At 43.9% G+C, this 19,942-nt stretch overlaps 1 protein-coding gene across 2 annotated transcripts in view; it reads right to left on the bottom strand.

The window, feature by feature from the left end:
• The window catches only part of FZD6 (frizzled class receptor 6), a 213,724-nt gene that overhangs the window by 189,412 nt on the left and 4,370 nt on the right, over window positions 1–19,942 (bottom strand). The gene's annotated exons all lie outside the window — the stretch shown is intronic.

The following is a 19,942-nucleotide window of genomic DNA, read 5'->3' as shown; positions in this document are numbered from 1 at the left end:
CTTTACCAGGTAAAGGTTAGACATATAGATGACTTATAAGTTACTTAAGTGCAGTGTAAAATGGCTGTGAAATAACGTGGACGTTATTTCACTCAGGCTGCAGTGGCAGGCCTGTGTAAGGATAGTCAGAGCTCCCTATGGGTGGCAAAAGAAATGCTGCAGCCCATAGGGATCTCCTGGAACCCCAATACCCTGGGTACCTCAGTACCGTATACTAGGGAATTATAAGGGTATTCCAGTATGCCAATGTAAATTGGTAAAATTGGTCACTAGCCTGTTAGTGACAATTTGAAAGAAATGAGAGAGCATAACCACTGAGGTTCTGATTAGCAGAGCCCCAGTGAGACAGTTAGTCATAACACAGGTAACACATACAGGGCACACTTATGAGCACTGGGGCCCTGGCTGGCAGGGTCCCAGTGACACATACAACTAAAACAACATATATACAGTGAAATATGGGGGTAACATGCCAGGCAAGATGGTACTTTCCTACACAACCCCCCCCCCCCCAAACGAAGGACAATAAGACTAGCCATGACCTGATGAGTCTTCATTGTCTAAGTGGAAATATCTGGAGAGTCCATCTGCATTGGAGTGGGTACTCCCAGGTCTATGTTCCACTGTATAGTCCATTCCCTGTAGGGATATAGACCACCTCAACAATTTAGGATTTTCACCTTTCATTTGTTTTAGCCAAAGTAGAGGTTTGTGGTCTGTCTGAACAATGAAGTGAGTGCCAAACAGGTATGGCCTCAACTTCTTCAGTGCCCAGACCACAGCAAAGGCCTCCCTCTCTATGGCAGACCAACGCTTTTCTCTAGGGGTCAACCTCCTGCTGATAAAAGCAACAGGTTGATCCTGGCCCTCAGAATTAAGTTGTGAAAGGACTGCCCCTACCCCTAATTCAGATGCATCAGTTTGGACAATGAATTTTTTGGAGTAACAGGGGCTTTTCAGGACAGGTGCAGAGCACATGGCCTGCTTCAGCTCCTCAAAAGCTTTCTGACAGCTAGCTGTCCACAATACCTTTTTAGGCATTTTCTTGGAGGTGAGGTCATTAAGAGGGGCTGCAATGGAGCCATAGTTCTTTATGAACCTCCTGTAATACCCAGTGAGGCCTAAGAAGGCTCTCACCTGGGTCTGACTTGTAGGGGGAACCCAATCTATAATAGTTTGGATTTTCCCCTGAAGTGGTGCAATCTGTTCTCCACCTACCAGGTGTCCCAGATAAACCACCTTCCCCTGCCCTATCTGGCACTTTGAAGCCTTGATAGTGAGGCCTGCCTTTTGCAGGGCCTCCAAAACTTTCCATAGGTGGACCAGGTAATCATCCCAGCTGGAGCTAAAGACAGCTATATCATCTAGATATGCTGCACTAAAAGCATCCAGCCCTTGCAGGACTGTATTCACCAACCTCTGAAAAGTGGCAGGTGCATTTTTCAATCCAAAAGGCATTACTGTGAATTGGTAATGGCCTCCAATGGTTGAAAATGCAGTTTTTGCTTTTGCATCTTCTGATAATTTGAACTGCCAATACCCTGCAGTCAAGTCAAAAGTGCTTAGATACTTGGCAGATGCCAGTGTATCTATTAGCTCATCTGCCCTGGGTATAGGGTGAGCATCAGTTTTGGTTACTTGGTTGAGACCTCTATAGTCTACACAAAACCGCATTTCCTTCTTTCCATCCTTGGAATGAGGTTTTGGTACAAGTACCACAGCAGAGGCCCATGTACTTTCAGAGTGCTCAACCACTCCCAGTTCTAACATTTTCTGCACTTCTTGTTTTATGCAGTCTCTGACATGGTAAGGCTGCCTATAGATCTTACTTTTGACAGACAAGCTGTCTCCAGTAGCTATAGTGTGCTCACACCAAGAAGTGGTGCCTGGCACAGTAGAGAAGAGTTCAGAAAACTGACCCAGGAGATTTATGCCGTGGTCTTTCTGCTCAGCAGTAAGACAATCTGCCAGTACTACACCTTCCACCAGAGCATCTTGTTCTGTGGAAGAGAAGAGATCAGGGAGAGGGTCACTCTCTTCTTCCTGTCCCTCATCTGTTGTCATGAGCAGGGTGAGATCAGCCCTGTCATAGTAGGGTTTCAGGCGATTGACATGGAGCACCCTAAGGGGACTCCTGGCAGTGCCTAAGTCAACTAAGTAGGTGACTTCACCCTTTTTCTCAACAATTGTGTGGGGTCCACTCCATTTATCTTGGAGTGCTCTTGAGGCCACAGGCTCCAAGACCCACACTTTCTGCCCTGGTTGGTACTGAACCAAAACAGCCTTCTGGTCATGCCATTGCTTTTGGAGCTCTTGGCTGGCCTGGAGGTTTTTACTGGCCTTTTTCATGTACTCAGCCATCCTTGATCTGAGGCCAAGTACATAGTCCACTATGTCTTGCTTTGGAGCTTTTAAAGGTTGTTCCCAACCCTCCTTAACAAGTGTTAGAGGACCTCTCACAGGGTGTCCAAATAGGAGTTCAAAGGGGCTGAAGCCCACTCCTTTTTGGGGTACCTCCATGTAAGCAAAAAGGAGGCAAAGTAATAGGATATCCCATCTCCTGCGGAGTTTTTCAGGGAGTCCCATAACCATGCCTTTGAGAGTTTTGTTAAATCTTTCCACCAGTCCATTTGTTTGGGGATGATAGGGTGTAGTGAACTTGTATGTAACACCACACTCCTTCCACATGGCCTTTAAGTAAGCAGACATGAAATTGCTTCCTCTGTCTGATACCACCTCTTTTGGGAAGCCCACCCTGGAAAAGATTCCCAGGAGGGCCTTTGCCACTGCAGGAGCTGTAGTGGTCCTTAGAGGAATAGCTTCAGGATATCTGGTGGCATGGTCCACTACCACCAAGATAAACCTATTGCCTGAAGCAGTAGGAGGGTCAAGGGGGCCAACTATGTCAACCCCTACCCTTTCAAAGAGAACCCCAACCACAGGCAGTGGAATAAGGGGTGCCTTTGGAGTGCCACCTGTCTTGCCACTGGCTTGACAGGTTTCACAGGACTTACAAAATTCCTTTGTGTCCTCTGACATTCTAGGCCAATGAAACAAGGGAACAAGCCTGTCCCAAGTTTTCATTTGCCCCAAATTTCCAGCTAAGGGAATGTCGTGGGCTAGAGTTAGGAGGAACTTTCTGTACTCCTGAGGAATCACCAATCTTCTGGCAGCTCCAGGTTTTGGATCCCTTGCTTCAGTGTACAAGAGGTTGTCCTCCCAGTAAACTCTGTGAGAGTCACTGACATCCCCATTTGCTTGTTTGACAGCTTGCTGCCTTAGACCCTCTAGTGTGGGACAGGTTTGCTGTGCCACACTCAGCTCCTCCCTGGCAGGCCCCCCTTCACCCAAAAGCTCAGCAGTGTCTGCTTCCAGCTCCTCTGGTGTAGGTTCTGCACAGGGTGGAAATTCTTCTTCCTCAGAAGAAGAATCCACTGTAGAGGGAGGGATAGTAGGTAGTGCTTTACTTCTACTAGCCCTAGCTTTAGGGAGCACTTGGTCCATTCTTCCAGGATCCAAGTCACCCTGTCCTTTTTGCTTTTTGGCCTGAGCCCTTGTCAAAGCAAAAATATGCCCTGGAATGCCCAACATTGCTGCATGGGTCTCCAACTCCACATCTGACCAAGCTGATGTCTCTAAATCATTTCCAAGTAGACAGTCTATAGGTAAATCTGAGGCAACCACAACTTTCTTTGGACCAGTAAACCCCCCCCCCCCCCAGTTGAGATTTACAACAGCCATTGGGTGGCTAAGTGTGTTGTTGTGAGCATCGGTTACTTGGTACTGGTGACCAAGTAAGTGTTGTTCAGGGTGGACCAGTTTCTCTATTACCATTGTGACACTGGCACCTGTGTCCCTGTAGGCCTGAACCTCAACACCATTTATTAGGGGTAGTTGCTTGTACTTATCCATGTTAAGGGGACAAGCAACTAAGGTGGCTAAATCAATAGCCCCCTCAGAGACTAACACAGCCTCTGTGGTCTCCCTAACAAGACCAACCCCAACTAAATTACCAAAAGTGAGCCCAGCTACTCCCTTGGATTGGCTATTAGTAGGTTTGCTCCCACCACCAACTGCTATTACTAGGGGCACTAGGTGTAGCAGCAGGGGTTGTAGTGGTAGGAGGCTTGGTGCTTTTCTTTGGACAACTGGGATCTGTTGTCCAATGGCCTTTTATTTTACATAAATAGCACCATGGTTTCTTTTCTTTGTTTTGATTTGAAGAGGATTTGGACCCACCACCCCCACCAGAGTGTTTTTGTGGGCCTGATGAAGACTCATTTTTAGATTTGTCCCCACCCTTGTCAGAAGACTTACCATCCTTCTTCTTGCCTTCTTTGTCACCCCCTGTATGAACTTTTCTGTTCACCCTTGTTCAGACCCATTTGTCTGCCTTCTTTCCCAATTCTTGGGGAGAGGTCAGATCAGAGTCCACCAGGTACTGGTGCAAAAAATCAGACACACAGTTATTAAGTATATGCTCTCTCAGGATTAAGTTATACAGGCTTTCATAATCAGTAACTTTACTGCCATGTAACCACCCCTCCAAGGCCTTCACTGAATGGTCAACAAAGTCTACCCAGTCTTGTGAAGACTCCTTTTTGGTTTCTCTGAACTTCATCCTGTACTGTTCAGTGGTTAAGCCATAACCATCTAGGAGTGCATTCTTAAGAACTTTGAAATCATTGGCTTCACTTTCTTTCACAGTAAGGAGCCTATCCCTACCCTTTCCACTAAATGATAGCCATAGGATAGCAGCCCACTGCCTTTGAGGGACATCCTGTACAACACAGGCCCTCTCAAGTGCAGCAAACCACTTGTTAATGTCATCCCCCTCCTTATAAGGGGGAACTATCTTGTGCAGATTCCTAGAATCATGCTCTTTTGCAGGATGACTATGGGGAATACTGCTGCTGCCACCATGGGTTTCTAAACCCAATTTCTGTCTTTCTCTTTCCACCTCTAAGGACTGTCTATCCAAATCCAGCTGTTGCTTCTTGAGCTTCAGTCTGGTTTGTTCCACTCTCAATCTATTGAGCTCCCTTTCTAACATTCTGTCATCAGGGTGGGTGGGTGAGGCATGTCTAGAGACAGAAGTATGCGGAGATTGAACAGAAGGAGACCTGGCCCTAACAGATGACATCCTAACATTCTGGCCTATAGAAGTAATACTTTTACTGTGATGAGAAACAACACTATTACTGTGATGTGAATTCACATCAGAACCAGCTATGCTAGGTGGCTTGCTAGGGGGCAGGCTGGAAAGCTTCCCTCCCACATCTTTTGCTAGGGGTGCCCCAGAATCAGAATGGGAACCATCAGCTAATTTCTCACCAGAAGTGCCACCTAAGGTCTTATCTTGTTCAATTAGCATATTAACCAACAGTTGTCTTGAGGGATTCTTCCCTACCCCTAAACCTCTATCTATACAGAGACTCCTTGCTTCCTTCCAGCTAAGGTTGTCATAAGTTATGTTGGACAGATCAAGAGTTTGGCCTGTACCAGACATTTTAGACAGTGTTTAAGGGATAGAAAAAGTGAGAAAAAGTTTTTCAGAACTTTTGGAAAGACAGAGAAAAAACTTTTTAAGCTTTTTAAGAACTTTTGAGAAAGTTTAGAGGTACTTTTCAGCACTTTGAAAAGAAGGGAGAAAAGAAATGCAAAACTTTTTGGTTAGGTGTACATACACTGAACTTGTTTTGTATATTTTTCTCTTATGAAAAGTACAATGACAAAAGTGGTAAGTAGTTACAAAGTACTTATCCCACCGCTGCACAACCAATGTAGGAGGCTGGACTGGCTTGTAGTGAGTACCAAGGGGTACTTACACCTTGCACCAGGCCCAGGTATCCCTTATTAGTGTATAGGGTGTCTAGCAGCTTAGGCTGATAGATAATGGTAGCTTAGCAGAGCAGCTTAGGCTGAACTAGGAGACGAGTGAAGCTCCTACAGTACCACTAGTGTCATATGCACAATATCACAAGAAAACACAATACACAGATATACTAAAAATAAAGGTACTTTATTTTTATGACAATATGCCAAAAGTATCTCAGTGAGTACCCTCAGTATGATGATAGCAAATATACACAAGATATATGTACACAATACCAAAAATATGCAGTATAGTATTAGAAAACAGTGCAAACAATGTATAGTTACAATAGGATGCAATGGGGACACATAGGGATAGGGGCAACACAAACCATATACTCCAAAAGTGGAATGCGAACCACGAATGGACCCCAAACCTATGTGACCTTGTAGAGGGTCGCTGGGACTGTAAGAAAACAGTGAGGGTTAGAAAAATAGCCCACCCCAAGACCCTGAAAAGTGAGTGCAAAGTGCACTAAACTTCCCCAAAGAGCACAGAAGTCGTGATAGGGGAATTCTGCAGGAAAGACCAAAACCAGCAATGCAACAACGATGGATTTCCAGACGAGGGTACCTGTGGAACAAGGGGACCAAGTCCAAAAGTCACGACCAAGTCGAGAGTGGGCAGATGCCCAGGAAATGCCAGCTGTGAGTGCAAAGAAGCTGCTACTAGGCAGTAGAAGCTGAGGATTCTGCAGGAACGACAAGGGCTAGAAACTTCCCCTTTGGAGGATAGATGTCCCACGCCGTGGAGAGTCGTGCAGAAGTGTTTTCCTGAAGAAAGACCGCAAACAAGCCTTGCTAGCTGCAAGTCGTGCGGTTAGGGTTTTTGGATGCTGCTGTGGCCCAGGAGGGACCAGGATGTCGCCAATTGCGTCAGGGGACAGAGGGGGGCGCCCAGCAGGACAAGGAGCCGTCTCAGAAGCAGGCAGCACCCGCAGAAGTGCCGGAACAGGCACTACGAAGAGGAGTGAAACAGTGCTCACCCGAAGTTGCACAGAGGAGTCCCACGCCGCCGGAGGACAACTCAGGAGGTCGTGCAATGCAGGTTAGAGTGCCGTGGACCCAGGCCTGGCTGTGCACAAAGGATTTCCGCCGGAAGTGCACAGAGGCCGGAGTAGATGCAAAAGACGCGGTTCCCAGCAATGCAGTCTGGCGGGGGGAGGCAAGAACTTACCTTCACCAAACTTGGACTGAAGAGTCACTGGACTGTGGGAGTCACTTGGACAGAGTTGCTGGATTCAAGGGACCTCGCTCGTCGTGCTGAGAGGAGACCCAGGGGACCGGTGATGCAGTTCTTTGGTGCCTGCGGTTGCAGGGGGACGATTCCGTCGACCCACGGGAGATTTCTTCGGAGCTTCTAGTGCAGAGAGGAGGCAGACTACTCCCACAGCATGCACCACCAGGAAAGCAGTCGAGAAGGCGGCAGGATCAGCGTTACAGAGTTGCATTAGTCGTCTTCGCTACTTTGTTGCAGTTTTTGCAGGCTTCCAGCGCGGTCAGCAGTCGATTCCTTGGCAGAAGGTGAAGAGAGAGATGCAGAGGAACTCTGATGAGCTCTTGCATTCGTTATCTAAGGAAATCCCCAAAGCAGAGACCCTAAATAGCCAGAAAAGAGGGTTTGGCTACTTAGGAGAGAAGATAGGCTCCTTCAGGTGTTGCTAGCCTATCAGAAGGAGTCTCTGACGTCACCTGCTGGCCCTGGCCACTCAGAGCAGTCCAGTGTGCCAGCAGCACCTCTGTTTCCAAGATGGCGGAGGTCTGGAGCACACTGGAGGAGCTCTGGGCACCTCCCAGGGGAGGTGCAGGTCAGGGGAGTGGTCACTCCCCTTTCCTTTGTCCAGTTTCGCGCCAGAGCAGGGCTGAGGGGTCCCTGAACCGGTGTAGACTGGCTTATGCAGAAATGGGCACCATGTGTGCCCATGAAAGCATTTGCAGAGGCTGGGGGAGGCTACTCCTCCCCTGCCTTAACACCATTTTCCAAAGGGAGAGGGTGTAACACCCTCTCTCTGAGGAAGTCCTTTGTTCTGCCTTCCTGGGCCAAGCCTGGCTGGACCCTAGGAGGGCAGAAACCTGTCTGAGGGGTTGGCAGCAGCAGCAGCAGCTGCAGTGAAACCCCGGGAAAGGCAGTTTGGCAGTACCCGGGTCTGTGCTAGAGACCCGTGGGATCATAGGATTGTGTAATGGTGTCCCCGCACTCACAAAGTCTGGGGAATTGGCCCTGAACAATGTGGGGGCACCTTGGCTAGTGCCAGGGTGCCCACACACTAAGTAACTTAGCACTCAACCTTTACCAGGTAAAGGTTAGACATATAGGTGACTTATAAGTTACTTAAGCGCAGTGTAAAATGGCTGTGAAATAACGTGGACGTTATTTCACTCAGGCTGCAGTGGCAGGCCTGTGTAAGGATTGTCAGAGCTCCCTATGGGTGGCAAAAGAAATTCTGCAGCCCATAGGGATCTCCTGGAACCCCAATACCCTGGGTACCTCAGTACCATATACTAGGGAATTATAAGGGTGTTCCAGTATGCCAATGTAAATTGGTGAAATTGGTCACTAGCCTGTTAGTGACAATTTGAAAGAAATGAGAGAGCATAACCACTGAGGTTCTGATTAGCAGAGCCCCAGTGAGACAGTTAGTCATAACACAGGTAACACATACAGGGCACACTTATGAGCACTGGGGCCCTGGCTGGCAGGGTCCCAGTGACACATACAACTAAAACAACATATATACAGTAAAATATGGGGGTAACATGCCAGGCAAGATGGTACTTTCCTACAGTGGGGAGTTTCCTGTACGGACTAGGTGGTCTTGCACACTATATAGTGTCATGCTTCATCATATGACTACCTAGCCCCACCCAGGTAGGACAGTGCCACCTGGGCGGACTCAACCTCACTGTTAAAGGAACAGGAGGGAGTGCGTAAATTAATTCTGGAAATCGAGGGATCCAGCTAAACTAAGGAATAAAAACACCTAAACAATTACCTGTGTAATAATTTAATAAAGGTTCTGTTTGATGTGGTTAAAAAAGTGGAGATTGGGACACCTCTGTGAGAACAAGGACTCACAGGGTCACCTATCTAGGAGGAAGGAGCCGACATGTTTCTGCCCTCAGTATTGAGCTCAGGAAAGTCTTGGGGCATTCATCAGGGCGAAGGATCCCTGCTACTCATGCTCAGAGTATGAATAAGTGCTGTGAAATTTATAATAATATATATAGAGGGGGGGCCTACCTTGCCCGGGAGCTACCTGGGAGGGGGCCCTGTCCCTAAAGGCTATTGGCCTCTGATGTCCTGGAGAGGGAGTGCCCCCTTATTTGTCAGACATGCATCAAAGGTGGGTGCTCACTGTACGCCTATGTTGTCCTCTCTCAGGACCGCTTGAAGCTTGAGGGGTAGGTGACCCTCTTCAGCCCAGGACTATTAAAGTAAGTGCCCTGGACATCGGTTCATTTTTTTCTTTGATTCCCTACTGGTAAAGATGTGGCGAGTTCCCCCAGGACGGGGATCGCCACTCGAGCACGCTGCCTCTTAAGCGTGCGCTTTCCCTTATGGAAAGGAGTACTTCAATGGACCTGATTTTGAGTCCCTGTTCCCTTTCGGGCTTATTTCTGGGTTTGGCTACTAAATTAAAGTACCTTCTACCGGCTTTTTACATATTACTTTTGTCCTTGGCATAATGTTTGCATTTCGAACATTTCACTTATATTGATCTTTTCTTTTTTCGTGTGTTCTTTTCAATGAGACCTGCTCAAGTAACAGCATACGAGTGGGTGAGACAGTTGCACGCATATGAGTGTTATTCCGCATATTATGAATGCATAAGTCAAACACACTATGTTATGCATATAATTCAGTCTCCATTTGTACTGTAATTGAGGTGTTTGGTTTTTGTTTCCCGTTTTTGGTCTCTTGTTGCACCGACGATTAGAGTGTTTGCAAGCCTGGCTATAGGCCGACGTGGTCCCATGAAGCCCTGTCCCTATTTGAGAGGGTAAGCCCATCTTTATTCAATTTGCATGGGTTTGCCATCTTTTACACTATCACTTTGTGGTGCACGGTTTGTCACCTGTTTCTTGTTTTATTGACGTCATTTTGCACCCATTTTGATAACTATTATCTGCTGACTAAGTCATATGTTGCTCACTGTTATTTTATATCCTCAGGGTGACTTATAGGAACAGCAGGTTGGGGTCAGATTGGACTTGTGTAAGTGACTGGTATCCTTTCTTTTTTTCTGACAGTTACAGACCGCAGGAGTTAGTTTATAGTAGGAGAGATTTAAGATACATTAGGTCCTGAAGAAGCGTCACATGATCCTTTGTGGACCATTGAGACGCGAAACAGGTCGACCTCATTTTGAGGTGCGTCAGGTAGTTCCTGGCCTCCTCCCTTTCTTAACAAGCTGATACAGAGTGGTTGAGCATTATCTCTATTCCACTCCTGAGTTATGTTTTTAATCTTGGCCATTACCCTATACAGATTAATACATTTAAATACTCAGAGGGTCTTGAGCCAATTTTAGTTTTTCTGTTGTTCTCCCCACTTTTTCTCCTTACTCACATTTGGGGTTTGTGGCATCATCGAGAGAAGATCTCCGGCAAAGAGCCCGTCAGACATTGCAGCGCCGGTCTGACGAGGGGCACGTCCGATGATGAAGCATGACACCCAATAGGGTGTGTGAGGACTCTTGCTCATTAGGACCCTATTTTCACCCTTTCTTGCACTTTTTGGAACAGTGTATTTCATTATATAAGAGTATCCTCAGGAGGGCATACACTGGACCATTAATCCTCCATATCCCCCTTCTCCATTTAAGTCTTAGTGAACAAAACACACAGTTTTAAAAAAGCACGTTGAATAAAAATCTGCCATGCTGGAGAATAATGGACTCTGTGTAAATGGAGAATGGTAATTCCATGAGGCAACTGAAGCCAGCTCCCCTACCACCTGTAGAGAATGTGAAGTAAGGGCCTTCTTTGTTCTCTCACAGCTGCAAGTCCCTAGCACCCACCCATGATCAGCGTTTTACTGTATTCTTACACGTGCCTTCCACTGTTCACGTAAAAGTAACATGTGCCCCACTTTCATTTGAAATGTGGCACTGTTTATTATCAAGGAGAAAGAAAGATGGTGGCTGTCATGTGTACAAATCCAGCTGGTAAAATAGGAAAAAAGTTACAAAAGTCACACTGGAGGGGGGCGGGGGAGAAAAAGATTTTGTATTGAGTGTGGCTAATTAGTGGATGGAACTTTCCCATAGAATCAACGTGTCATTCTACCTTTCTAAGGCAGTTGGTATTCTATCTTGAATGCATCAAGCAATTTAAAATGTACAGTGTCAGAAAGTTCATAGTCAGAATTCTAAAGTCCTGCAGTCTACCCATTAACTGCTCTGACTTCTACTCCTTTTTCCACAATAATTTATAGGAGCAGACTGTTAGATTCACCTATTTCCTAAATTAATACTGTTGCTAATGATCATGCTTATATACCTTATCACAGTCCTGTCTTAGCGAGCATCCATGGAGCGTGAGGCTGAGAAGGGAGGCAGTTCAAGTATGTTTCCTCTGCATCAAGGCATGAGATGGATATGTTCAATACGTGCCTTGCTTTTAGTTATGCAAATTAACACATTAAGGTGATGGTATAAATCAAAACATTGCTCCAACTTGGCCTTTTGATCTCTACTTTCATGTGCTGCAATAATATTACCTATCTAGAGGACTTGTCTTTAAGTGTCAAGCATTTAGAGTAGCAGTTCTTAACCACAGATCTGCAACGCATACTCTGGGGGTCAGCAACAGTTTAGAAAATTAGACCATTTTAGAAGACTAATAAAGTATCTGCACATAAAAAGTTAGAATGGAAAAATTTAATTTTCATATTGATCGTCAAATGGAAATCGGAGGCTAAACATTAAGTAGGCACACTTGGCTTCAGTGGTGGGTGCTCAACAAGTACAGCAAACAGAATCTAGCATGGACGAGTGGTAGCCTCAAATGAACCACAGATATGTGCTGACAAAAAAAAAAAAAAACATGCATTATGAGCAAAAAAGATAAAGCAGTCTAACATATGACTTTGGGCCTGATTACAACTTTGGAGGAGTTCCATAGGATATAATGGACTCGTAGTACGGCTGGTGGTATATCCGTCACTTTTGGGACGGATTAACACCTTCCTCCAAAATTGTAATCAGGCCCCTAGTCTTTAAGAAATTATATCAAACACTGAAAAGCTCAAACCTTCTCATTAAAATGATACTTCTGGTCTTTGCATGTTTTTGATTAAATAAAATATTTTGTCATTTGTGTAATGATTTGGTGTATACTTGTTTCAGTATTTTTCTGTGTTGATTTCAAAGCACAAATTATTATAGAGATTGTTTGTTTGGGTATCACTGGCTTTCAGCAGTGACTCGGTGGGGTCCACAGAAGTCAAAAGGGTAGGAACCACTGATTTAAAGAATTTAGAATGGAATAGCAGACTGGGGGAGGAGTGGCATCAGGATGAAGTTTAAAACTATGCATCAAGTTAAATTTACAGGATTTCGTTTCTCTTACAATTGTGGATTTCAGAATATGTTTCAGATTGTCTGGCACAGTTGTTTACTTTTTTCTAAAGAGAACTCCGATCCATGTGTCAGGGCTCGAGAAAGCATTCACTTGTTAACATATATGAACTCACATTTAAGTCTCCCTGACCTCGGAGGTGGGCCTGGTGGTGAGGGTGAATATTTGCCTCAAATGGGGCCTGCTGATTCTTATCCGATATCAGACAAAAGACCTTCATTGTCTGGCGGGTGAGAAGCTCATTAGATTATCTGCCCATCTCCCAGGTAAATAGAGTGTGATAATGACATTCCACAAGTGTTCATTCGTCTGCCGAGGAGTCTGATCATGTACCTGATAGAAGAGAGGGTTCACTTAATATAACTGACACTAGCTTTCACCTGGCTTGCAAAGAGGATATAAACCACTACATTAAGAAATCACCAAGATGAAAATAATCATCCAGTAATTTATATTGCCCCTTAAACAGCGTTTGTGTAAATAAGTGCTAACTTGAAAATCAAGTGGTGTGACGCAATTATTTTAATTTACCATTCGCTACTTTAAAAAATGTGTTTTTCACCACTGTGGAAACATTTCTGGCCGTTAACAATTGCACTGTACTTGTATTTACAATTGTTTTGAAAGGCAACCAATATTCACCCGTGACAACTTGGCCGCGCTGCTGTACAGACATGGCTCAAAAAACATTGACAAAGCAAATCGCTCTTGTAGGCAAGACCTACTTACTGGCTTTGCTAACGCTTGTTCAAGTTCTACTAATAGAACTTGACTAACACATGAAAACAGTGACTTGTCAAACATAAGCGCAGCACTGGAAAAGTTATATTTTGCTGACATGGGGTCTCTGGTAATCCTAGATGAGAAGTCAAGATTATCTTGGTCCCAATTAAATTAATTTAGGCTGCCTAAAATGATCATACAATCACACAAATTGTGCAACCCGAGGTGTCAACTCTTCAAAATAGACTATGTTGACCTCCACAAATATACCTCATTAGGTAAATTTACATTTGACCTCCACCAAGCCGCCTTCTGGTTACACTAAATAAAAATACATAGTTTGTAACTCAGGAAACGGGTAAAAAGGCAACTAGAGAACCCTTTGGCAAGGGATGGGTATAAATATTTAATCCTCGTCCCTGGTAATACCCCCCCCCCTCCTACCTCCTGGTCATGGTTCCTCCAGCCACACCATTTCCTACATCAAACGTGTTTCCATACATAAAATATCACATTATAATATGTACAGTATCACAAATCAGATATTGTGGGGTGGTGAAGGTTCAGTGCATACAGCCACTAATGCCTACTGCAGCCTCAGCCTCCCTGTCGTTCCCCTTGGTTTTTCTCCTGTTTCCACACAATATTTAGAAACACTGGGAGGGCTGGTGGTGCCGTCTATCTAGTGTGCATGTCCCTCAACAGAAAATGAGCATTTCATTCAGTTTTTCAATTGTTTGCAAAGTGTTCTCTGCAACTGTCCATTGATTGATTTAATTTACAAATTATCTATTATGGCACACGAACTGGACACAGATAGTTTGGCTACTATAGCCAAAAAGTCTGGATGAAAAGTTACCAAACCAAGAAAGTGCACCGAATGTCAAAAGTTGGTTGCATCCTTAACTTGCTGGACCCTCGGCAGCTTCAAAGCCATTCGTGTAGAAATCGGCTACGGGAGAAACCAATGTAAATGGAAAACTGATATGTCTTGGGATAATGGGCTATTTGGCCAATCTGCACCAAGTTTGGCACACTCAGACTTTAATTGTGACCATGGTTCCCCCATTCCTGCTGTGTATGGTGCAAACTGAATAATGGAAAGACAAAGTTATTAAGGAGCAAAAATGAATTTTACTATCTACTGAGGTGTCATCCACCTTGTGGGATGCAACCGCATTTTAAGTTTACTAAGCCAATATGTTACCATATGTCTCATTACTTTCACGAACACAAATAATGCACATACACCACGAAACACTTTTTCACTCGTTGTTGGGCACACAAAATAAAAAAAATAAAAAAACGTTTGCGTGGTACCAATGCCTAATGGAATACAAAATAAATAAATAAAACAACGGCTGCAAGGGTTTTTCTCAAGAAGCATAACCAAACACTGTGCCATCCTTGTCTACTGCTATTCTATTTTACCCTTACCAGACTGCTTAACTTAAAACTGCTGGGGACGGAGTCTGGTCTTTACCAAGATGGTCAACCCCAATAAACTGCTCCAACTGCCCAGCGCCTCACAGATTTTCATTGCACCAGGTGGATGGCCACTCTACAAACAGTGGCCACCGCTGGCACTGCTGGTGGATGACGTGGGGCACACCAGAGGCCTGAAAACCAGAGGAGTAACACCTCCTATACCACCCTACAGTTGGCCTGAGTAAATACAACTGGCCCGCAAACTGCTGCGGTCCTCCAGCATCATCTGTAGGAGCCGAGAACAGAGGGCTTTTTGTTGCCCCTTTGTTTAGGCTATTTCTTCGTACAGTCAGATTATTTATTGTGGACTTCTCATGATCACATCAATGAGACAAGTCTACACTGCAATACAACGATCTCTTTCTTTCACTCATATTTTGTTTCTTTATTAAATTTTCATTAATGGGATAATCACAAATGAAAAATGGTGGAGTCCTAGAGATTAGTCGATAAAAATAAAAAAAATTGAGAAGCTGCAGCAGTAAAGAAGCAACATAGGCATGACTATTGCATAATAGAAAAATACAAAGAAAGAAGAGAGTTTTACAAGCATGTGTGATCAATCAGTTTGTACCATATGCAAATTCTCAGATGCAGGAGACTCGCAGAAATTAGAGAGAAGCAGCCTTCCCCAGATGGTTTAGGTACAGTCTAAGATCTTTTTGGAACTATCCTTAATGGTGGATATGCATTACTCACTAGCATTCCTGACTCCAAACTGGACAACCTTCCAATACATCCTACTTGCAGTAGACAGACTCAAATACTTGAAGGGGCATACAAAAAAATCAGCCGATACTAATCAGCCTTCATCAGCTACCCTCAAGATATTTATCCTTTTCAAACATTTGTTTCATCCATGTAAGCTTGGCTTAAGGCTAAAACCCAAGCTTACATGGATGAAAAAAAAACTTACCACCTCCTAAGGCAGACATAGCACAAGGAATCATATCACAACAAGACTTGAAACAAAAACAAAAACAAAAAAGGAAAAGACAGGAGGCAAGCATTTGCGATGACTGCATCAAAGATTAAGAAGAATCTGCCCTCACAAATCAGACTCCACCAATTATCTTGCGGTTTAGAAGAAAGCTAATTTCTCTTCAAGACTTAACTCATCAACTACCTCCAAGGACATTATTGATTTCCACATAAACCAGTCCCTGTCTTCCCTTCCACGTCCACAATCTCAAATCATTGTCTACCCTAGATCTTCCCAATTTGGTCTGCCCTCAAATGTAAATACAAGCAGAGAAATAGTAGCCCTGGCTGCCCTGAAGAGGAGGATAGTTGACTCAATGTCACAATTATATTCATGACAGATTTAGAAATGTTAAGAAAACTCATAAAAAAGCTAGAATATCCGTGGTTAATATCAAAGTTTTCTTGTAGAGGCAGAAAGGCTAGCTATAAAAGCATTCACAAACTAACACCTAAAAAAAATATTTTGCAGAAGATGAACGACCTGTCACCACCAAACGTCCACCTACCTTTCCCTCACCGAATTACACTTTGTCCAAATATTCACAATGCTTTTTAACAGTCTCTTAAAGAAGCAGGAAGCATAAGTGACCCTGTCACTGTGCAAGTTTTAAAGGTAGGGTTATACATAATGGATCTTACTTAAGAGGACTCGGGAGGCAAAAAATATGGCTATAAAGACAGAGCTGCTAGATCAACCATTTAAGTAATGTGATTGATCTAGCCAACGATAAACAGGAGCTGCTGGGAATTCCCTCATTCACAGAAAACACCTTCCCTCGCACCAGTAAAAGAAAGACTAAGTGAATGATGGCAGCCCTGGACAGATCAGATTAGGGCCAGAAAAATATTGAAGAAATGTAAATATATGTGTCAAACTTAAAACACTGACCTGTAAGAAGGGGGGTTCGGGGGGGGAGGGAAGAGAAAAAAGTGATTGTTCGTGCTGACGGAGCAGTACAAAGATCTGCTGTGAAACATTCTTAAAGTATTTAAGAAATCAATATCACAGTAGATAAAACATCATTTGCACAAATGCATCTTGATCCCTGGGATCATGGCATTGGAGAACAAAGACAAAGCAACGCTAGTGAAAACAATGACTTCTTTGTTTCATGCACTTTTTACTGAACTGGTCAGCGCCCCTCACAGTTGAAAAGAATTCTACAGGGGTAAAGACCCAAGAGTATGATCTAGTACATGCATACTCGCAAACATTTTCCCGGGGCCACAGAGTCTGGTCTTTGATGTGACCAAGGGCCGCACTGATGGCAGCAGGGTGGCGGTCGTGGGTTGGCAGTAAAGTGGGAGTAGGGGAAGCAAAGCATATACTTCTAGTGTCTGAATAGCACAACGTGAAACCATAAACTTGTGAATAATCACGGCTTCTCCACTTAACCAAACTGTGTGATCCTAAGCAAATGTTTTATTTCACTTTTCCTGCTTTTTGTTCATTATCACATATGAGGACCTCGCATGACTTCAGGATGTGTGCTGCACAAAACCTTCTTGTGTTTGATTTAATAAACTATAATGTTTTGTATAATTGAAACTTAGGCCACCCAAAGAGTGCACATAGCTGACTTGCCTCTTAGCTCTCCAAAGGCATTGTTGTCTGGGTGGGGGATGGGTGAGTGAATGTTTCTAAATTCTGGTTAGAAAATTATCACTTTGAAAAAATATATTTCTTCAATGCACATATAATCTGGTGTACTAAGGTGAAGTTTCTGCGTGTTAATGAAATACACTTTTAGAATTTTGAGCAGACTTGATCATGCTTTTGCATTTTTGCTTCAAATATGTCTTTAAAAATGAAGGTGTTTCTGATGTTACGTTGTACAGAACGACCTCTGTTATCTCTTTTCTTTACCTTCAACTCAACTTAAATAAATACTTGCCTTTTTATTTACATTTTTTAAATGTTAGTGCTGAGTAGAGCAGCCCAGTGCTGCTGGGCCGCATGTAAAGGTCAGAAGGGCCGCATGCGGCCCCCGGGCTGTACTATGAGTATCACTGATCTAGTACAATGGCAGTGTTCACCTGAAGAGAGCACTAAATGGCAGAACGCCACGAATCACTCCCCTACGCTTTCCTATTAAACAGGCTCCGTTTGTGGCATAGAATTATTTGTATTTGTCCGCTGCTACCTGTACACAAGTAGACCGCGCAGGGAGGAGCCGAAGTGGCGCTTTATTAGTTGATTACATTTCAACCTCATGGTGGAATCCATTAGTCTGACTGCCACACTGTGCTGTTTTGCAATGTTGTAGTTCTACTACAGTAAGCACGAACAGTGAAAGGTTGTTGGTTTATGACGATGATGAATTTTCTATTGTCAGTCTTACTAAGAAATAGTATCCACTGTTTGTATGAACACACGGTATTATTTAGTGTTCAGATGATACTGCTGTACGTTAAGACTGCTCAAAGAAGTCGAGCACAGTGCCCCATTGCAAGGTGAAGTACATTCTGAAGTGTTGCAAAAACAGCAGGAGTGGCACAGCCCAGTTCTGAGAAGTAAAGGGTGGGTGGACCCTCTCTTTAATGCTCACAGTCAAGGGACTGGGGCCCATGCTGCGTCTCAAAACAGGAAACTACTTACCCATGTGTAATGCAGTCCCTAGGTCCTAACTGACCAATGTTTCCATATTTGCTAATCCCAAAACACATTTGTGTTAAAAACATAAAATGGGATTTATTTAATAGAAAAAACAATACTTTGGCTACAGGTGGATGACCCAATCAGTACTTGAACAAGATGTCTGGATCTGGCCAAGCATTTGCCTCATGGATCTGGTGAACTGCAATCAAGGGAAGACCAAAATCTGATGTTCCGTCCCTCCCTGCCCACAGCCACCTAATCAGTTTCTGAAAGACAAGAACTGCTAAGCGAAAGCTACGTGACAATTGTTATTCATGGCATAAATAAAATAAGAAATTGTACTTGTCTGCTTTAACTATTTCTATTGAAATTGGGGTTAAAACGTAAAGCATATGAGTGAAGGTAAGTCAACAAGCTACAGTCAAGCTGCATTTTGCAGAACCCACTTGGATCCGAGTAACTTTTTATTTTGGTAATTTGTCTGATTGCCGCCAAGGGGCTGCTGGATATCTCCTGAACTAATCTGCTAAACTGAAGAAAGCCAGTGTTATCAACATATAAACTGAGTGTCCTATCTTGAATTGCACTTAAAAGCGAACTATGGGCTATTGCTGATACAGATTTAATCCATGCAGTTGCCTGGATTGCCTTATGTTTTCCAAACTGTAATTATAGTTTGTGATTTTGCCCCTTTTGGCTATTAAATCATAAACCTTCTCCTACAAAGTTTTGTTTTTGTTAGATCGATTTAACATTTGATGGATGTATTCTGCAAGTCGGCTTCATTGAAGACAGTGTGCTAATTTAATTTTTGAAAAACGGCTTAACACAAAGAATATTTAAATGGAAACAAGGCATATCGATCCCGGGGCTGAACTGCGCAATTTGCAATGGTGAATTTGCTTCCACTTCTTCAGAATCGTGGAGAGTTTCCACTGCACAGCCCAGATCTCAGCAGAAAAGTGAAGCACTGTTGAATGTTCTGCAGAGATTTCAACCCAAGTATACGGTGGTTTTGAAGGCTTTACAGCTTACTGGGGAGGAACTCTATCTTATCTAGTTCAAAAGTTCCCAAAGGGTTCCAGATGCCTCTGACAAGACAGACTGTCCAGCGTGTACTTCTTCAGATACCGCTGAGGGACTTCACTGGACAGGATGGATACCTTCAACCGCGGTCCCAGAACAGCAAAAGATCAAAGCTTTTTGACATTTGTAATGTATCACCAGCATTTTCAGTTCAGAGTTCTCTCATTCTCTGTTGCCGTCAGCACGTTAAGCATTTACAAAGCTTCTTTGTCTCCTGATCGCGTCCACCCACAATCTGAGTTGTTTTTTCCTGTGTCTAGTCAAATGGTTCCTGTATCCGCCAACTCAGAAAATGGAACAAGGAATGTTCCAAGTCAGAGCATCTTATAATTTGTGCACAGGTTCCTAATACACTAGAAGAAGTGTCCATTTCTATCTGTTTCCTATCAGAAGTGGTGTTCTTGATTTGGTATAACCCAGGCTTGTGTATTCCTGAAGTGTACTCATGTTGTCATATTAAGGAGCCTATATACCAAGTCCCTTTAGTTGCACAAGTAATCAGCAAGAATTTGGCTACAACATCAATGTTGCAAGGTACCATCTCTATTTGTTATCCCTTGAGCATTTCTTCACTTGCAATCATTGACAGTTCATTGGCACAGGTTG

Source organism: Pleurodeles waltl, chromosome 2_2 (genome assembly GCF_031143425.1).
Source record: "Pleurodeles waltl isolate 20211129_DDA chromosome 2_2, aPleWal1.hap1.20221129, whole genome shotgun sequence".
NCBI lineage: Eukaryota > Metazoa > Chordata > Amphibia > Caudata > Salamandridae > Pleurodeles > Pleurodeles waltl.
This window is presented reverse-complemented; position numbering and strand designations above follow the sequence as displayed.